The sequence below is a fragment of the Pseudophryne corroboree genome, chromosome 3, assembly GCF_028390025.1.
Source record: "Pseudophryne corroboree isolate aPseCor3 chromosome 3, aPseCor3.hap2, whole genome shotgun sequence".
Classification (NCBI taxonomy): Eukaryota; Metazoa; Chordata; class Amphibia; order Anura; family Myobatrachidae; genus Pseudophryne; species Pseudophryne corroboree.
The window spans coordinates 688655999-688661998 of record NC_086446.1 but is presented as its reverse complement, the minus strand read 5'-3'; positions in this window follow the sequence as shown (position 1 = coordinate 688661998).

Here is a 6000-nt window from a genome sequence, read left to right as displayed (position 1 = left end):
ACGCCTGGACAGGTACTAATTTGTTCGCCGGCCGTCTCATGTCGTCAACCGGCTTGCAGCGTGTTGACATTATCACGTAATTCCATAATTAAGCCATCCATTCCGGTGTCGACTCCCTAGAGAGTGACATCACCATTACAGGCAATTTGCTCCGCCTCCTCACCAACATTTTCCTCATACATGTCGACACACACGTACCGACATACAGCACACACATAGGGAATGCTCTGATAGAGGACAGGACCCACTAGCCCTTTGGGGAGACAGAGGGAGAGTTTGCCAGCACACACCAAAACGCTATAATTATACAGGGACAACCTTTATATAAGTGTTCCTCCCTTATAGCATTTTAATATATATTCATATCGCCAAATCAGTGCCCCCCCTCTCTGTTTTAACCCTGTTTCTGTAGTGCAGTGCAGGGGAGAGCATGGGAGCCTTCCCACCAGCATTTCTGTGAGGGAAAATGGCGCTGTGTGCTGAGGAGAATAGGCCCCGCCCCCTTTTCGGCGGGCTTCTTCTCCGGAGTCTGTGATATCTGGCAGGGGTTAAATACATCCATATAGCCTCAAGGGCTATATGTGATGTATTTTTCGCCATACAGGTATTATACATTGCTGCCCAGGGCGCCCCCCCCCCCGCGCCCTGCACCCTCCGTGACCGCTGTGTGAAGTGTGCTGACAACAATGGCGCACAGCTGCAGTGCTGTGCGCTACCTGATGAAGACTGAAAGTCTTCTGCCGCCTGGTTCCGGACCTCTTCAATCTTCAGCATCTGCAAGGGGGGTCGGCGGCGCGGCTCCGGGACGAACCCCAGGGCGAGACCTGTGTTCCGACTCCCTCTGGAGCTAATGGTGTCCAGTCGCCTAAGAAGCCAATCCATCCTGCACGCAGGTGAGTTCACTTCTCTCCCCTAAGTCCCTCGATGCAGTGAGCCTGTTGCCAGCAGGACTCACTGAAAATAAAGAACCTAAAAACTTTTTTTTAAGCAACTCTTTAAGAGAGCCACCTAGATTGCACCCTGCTCGGACGGGCACAAAAACCTAACTGAGGCTTGGAGGAGGGTCATAGGGGGAGGAGCCAGTACACACCATGTGATCCTAAAAGCTTACTTTTTGTGCCCTGTCTCCTGCGGAGCCGCTAATCCCCATGGTCCTGACGGAGTCCCCAGCATCCACTAGGACGTTAGAGAAAAGGGATTTGGCCGTATGGGCCTCGTTCCTGGAGGATTTCAACGGGGTGTGTATATGGCAGGCGCCAGCGGTGGACAGCGAGCGGTTGCAGCTGTTCACCGACGCAGCAGGTGCCTCTTGATTCGGTTGCTTTCTGGAGGGATCTTGGTGCGCGGCATCCTGGCCGGCGAAATGGCATAGCGAAGGTCTAACTAAGGACCTGGTGCTTCTGGAGCTTTTCCCCATTATGGTGGCGTTGGAGGTCTGGGGCGATCGGCTGGCTAATCGCAGCATTTTGTTTAGATGCGATAATCTGGGCGTTGTGCATGCGATTAATAACCAGAGGGCAAAGTCGTTGGTGTTTCTGCGGGTGCTGGGACAGTTGCTATTGACATGCTTGCGTAGGAACCTGTGGTTCCGCGCGCAGCATGTGCCCGGTCTGGAGAACGGAATTCCCGACGCTTTGTCGCGAGGGCAGTGGGAAAGGTTTTGGTTGTTGGCACCCGAGGCCGACGAGCAAGGTTTTCATTGTCCCGGTTATGTTTGGCAGGTGATCGGGCCGGACTGGAGGGTCTAGCGTTGCGGTCAGTCGCGCCATCCACGCTCAAGGCTTACGGACAAGCTTGGAGCGAGTGGGAGGAGTTTGTTCAAGGACGTCAGCAACAAGGTAAGAGCAGGCATCGGATGATGCTTTCTTTTATTTGGCAGCTGTATGTTTCGGGTAGGTCCCGAGCGGTGGTATCCCGGTACTTGGCTGGTGTCTCGTTTTTCAGCAAACTGCGGGGCGTCCCCGACGTGACAAAAAGCGATGTTCTGCGGAAGGCGATGAAAGGATGGGCGCGAGTCGCGCCGACGCCACCTGACAGGAGGCGGCCCATCGATGCGGCTTTGTTGCCGGCCGTCATTGCGGCGGTTGGGCGAGTCGCGTCGTCCAGATTTGAGACGCTCCTGTTCAGTTTGGCGTTCTCAATGGCTTACCACGGGGCCTTTAGGGTTTCGGAGCTGGTAGCGCCTTCCAAGAGAGCAGAGTCGCGCATGCTGGTCGGAGACGTGGTGGTGGGGGAGAGGTCCTTGCTATGCAGATTGTGGCGCTCTAAGACGGACCAAGTGGGGAGAGGTCGTTGGGTCACTTTGGTTCCGGCGCATGAGGAGAGCGTTTGCCCAGTAGGTTTGGCAGTGCAATATGTGGCGGTGCGACACGTTAGGAGGGGGTCATGGCTACTGCATTATGACGGGCTGCCGGTGACGAAATACCAATTTCGTTGGATGCTGGGTCGTTGTTTGGCGACCTTGGGCCTCCCACCCGCTGCGTTCGGTACTTATTCCTTTCGCATAGGCGCTGCGACGTCGGCTGCGGCGGCGGGTCTGTCCAGGACTGAAATCCAGGCGGTGGGGCGATGGAAGTCGTCAAGTTACAGACGATATATTCGCCCCGTTGCATGAGAGGTCGGATTGCGCGTGGTGTTTTGTTATTTGCATTTTATATCATGTTGTTACAGTTCTGTGAGTTATGGTATTGTGCGTTTGTTTGTCCCCCCCTTTTTTTATCCTACTCAGGGATTAGCTACTCGCCGTTGCTGGCATGAGCCGGCAGCGGGGGTCTGGAGTTATTTTGCGATTTTTTGCCTGACTTGACGGACTGAATTCTAATCCACAATTCGGCTAATCTATTCTAATCAGAGTCCCTCAGCAGGTCTTTACGCTTTCACCTCCAGCTGAGTTATTACATGTGTTTCCCATTTTATACCCCCCCCCCCCCTGTTTTAATTTGTTGAATTTAATTTGAACTTCCCCATTGTGTGTTTATGTTCGCTTCAAATTGGCTAGAAGCATGGTGCAGATCGGCTAGGCCGTGACTACTGCAATATCGAGAACGAAAAGTTTTTCTTTTTGGCAGATCCTTCAGGTGAAAGCAATTAATGAAGCTTATTAGTAATCAATTTTACCCCCTTCTTTCCCCCTCTTCAGGTTGGTTTGAAGACGATTTGGCTATTTGGGTGGTCGGCCACTCTTATGTATACTGGGCCGCCAAGTTTGTGGCCTCGGAGGGGGCTCAGATGTTGCCTAGAGCGCAGGGTGTTAGATGGCTTGGCTGGCGAGGGATGATGTGGAGCGAGATGAAGAGTAGGCTAGTCAGTCAGGCCAGCAAGCATGGAGTCCCTAGGGTCTTGGTTGTCCATCTAGGTGGCAACGACCTAGGGAAGAGGACATCCTTGGATCTGCGGTGGGCCATGATGCAGGATCTGGCAAGTGTGGCCGCAGCATGGACCAATTGTGTGTTGGTTTTCTCCTTGATGGTGCCAAGGTTGAGTTGGAGGGGTGTGGCGGATGGTCGCCAGATTGATGAGGCCCGGAAAAAGGTGAATGGGGCGGTGGCGAAGTGGGTACTGTCCCACGGAGGCAAGGTAGTTCGCCACCCTAGGATTCGGTTCAGAGACAGTCACCTTTTTCGGCCTGATGGGGTACATCTATCCAATGAGGGGATGATGTTTTTTCTGGAGGATCTGGGTTTAGTTTTGCAGGAGTTAGGGTAGGTTATGGTGGCGGTGCAAAGACTTTGGGGATGAGTCTTTTGCTGTTGGCGGAAAAGAACGGCAGTTTGTATTTGTATGGTAAGCTGTAGTGTTTTACAGTTTGGTATGGTTTAGGTGCACTCACCTCCATCGACTTATTGGCCGCTTGACCACCCGTCCGGGAAGGCAGCGACAGGGCACCCATCAGGGTGGGTAGTCACTGTGGGGGTTGAGTTGTCACCTATTACCGGTTTGTGATAGTTGTAGTAGAATTAGGAGGGTTTCGAATTTTTTGTATTTTACGGATAGTTTAGGTTAATAGAGCCGTTCTTTTTTCTGCCACCATATGCCGGCTGGATCGGCATCTTAATAAAAACTTTCTATTACAGGTTTGCTATTGGTTAGGGTCAAATAAATAGCTAGCAATTTTTCTGCCAAAATTCAAGTCTCCGTGTCTTTATTTCTGGTTGAGGGTAACGAATGCTTTACTTTGAAGAAAGGGGGTCCACCAGATATCACTAGGAGGTTTATAAAACATAAATTGGACTCTGTAAATGTCTTAATAAAATGTTGTAGGGGTGGACCATTTTCCACTTTGTTGTGATAAGAACAGGTTAGGAAGAAGTTGGATCTTACTAGTATTACTACGAGCTTTGTTAAGTGGCCAAACTCTATTCTCGAGCTATCAATACAAGCTATAGTTAAGTCCTTGACGCAGTTAAACAAGGAGTTGATAACTTTCTCTTTTCCAGAAATGCAATACAAAATACTACACACACAGTATTATACCCTGAAATTATGATACATAACAGGTGTATCGGATAACTGTAATTCATTTAAGTGCCATTTGCCTTATACTGATATCCTCCACTGCCTGTGGTCCTGTGATACTGTTCACTCATTTTGGATTGCTGTCCATGTTTTACACATCCCGTTTACAGTGTCTATGACCTGGGCCCTATGGAACCATTATACCCCATCTATAGTTTCTAAACCTGCTGCAGGTGATCGTTTATTATTGGCAAAAGTAGCAGCTGTGGCCAAGAAAAATATCTTGTCTAAATGGATACAGACCGACCCTATCTCACGATTACTCATGCTCCCCAGACTCGCCTATGTTTACCAAATGGATTTAGTTGAATGTTACTTGAAGTTAGAATCTAGAGCACAAAAATTCTTTGATACTTTGCTGCTCTAAATCCTTTCTCTGTCTGCTGTGGCAAAAGTATCATATTTGTAGGATAGTTTGCCTGACCACTTGGTACAACATGGCGGTTCTGGAAAGTTGTGTAACCCCTTTCTAATGACTTTCTCAAATAACATACTTCATGTTAGTAATTCTTGGATGAACCTCCTATATGATATGTTTGTATTGTATGCTAAGATAATTGAAACGTTGCTATGTCTTTTTGGGAACAGGTTACACCCTTCGTCCTGTCGTGTTGTATTTCTACCCATTGTGGACTGTTTTTCGATCACTGTACTGCCATGCGTACCTGTGCTTCTTTATATACTGTGTTTTCTTCTCAATAAAAATATATAAAAAAAAAAAAAAAAATAATGGTAAATTGAACAAGCACACCCCTATATGAATTTGTAGCTGTTACTAGAGGGAAATACAATTAGGCATGGAGTTTTCCAAGCAGGGAATAGCTCCGGGTTCCCTGAAAACTCTTTAGGCAAGCTTATCAAATTCCAGAACTGCCCACATAACCTTCATAAATATTCAAATCTAATCACATCGCCTCTGTACAATCCACCTATCCTGACATACAGTATTTTCTTTTTCTTCAATTTAACATCCTCCTGACCTCTGGGAAACATTGCTGTGTGACTTAAGGCCCCCATACACTGGCAATCAATTGGAGCAATTTGCCAATTTGCAGATGATTGTAAAAATAAATCTGCAATGTATGGTATTCACAGATCGGGAATTCAGGCCAAAAATTGATTTGGATTGTTAAATCAGATTGTCCAACAGACTGGATTTCACAGATCAATTGGGGCTGTAGATTGCTAGTGTATGGTAACAATCAGCAGATTTACAGACCGTTTCTGGTAAACTGATGAGCCTTTCAAGATTGGCAGATCTGTATTTGCTGAAAATGATCTGCAAATCACTCAAAAATATCTGTAATGTATGGATGCAGATTGGTGGATTGTAGAATCTTTAAATCTGGTTAAAACAACCCTTCAGAATCTGCAGATTGTTTTTTTTTCTGATTGCTGATGTATGGAGTCCTTATGATATCACACTGCCCATAAGAACCTAGCAATCTGGTGGACCATTATGCAATATGTAACACCTATCCTTGT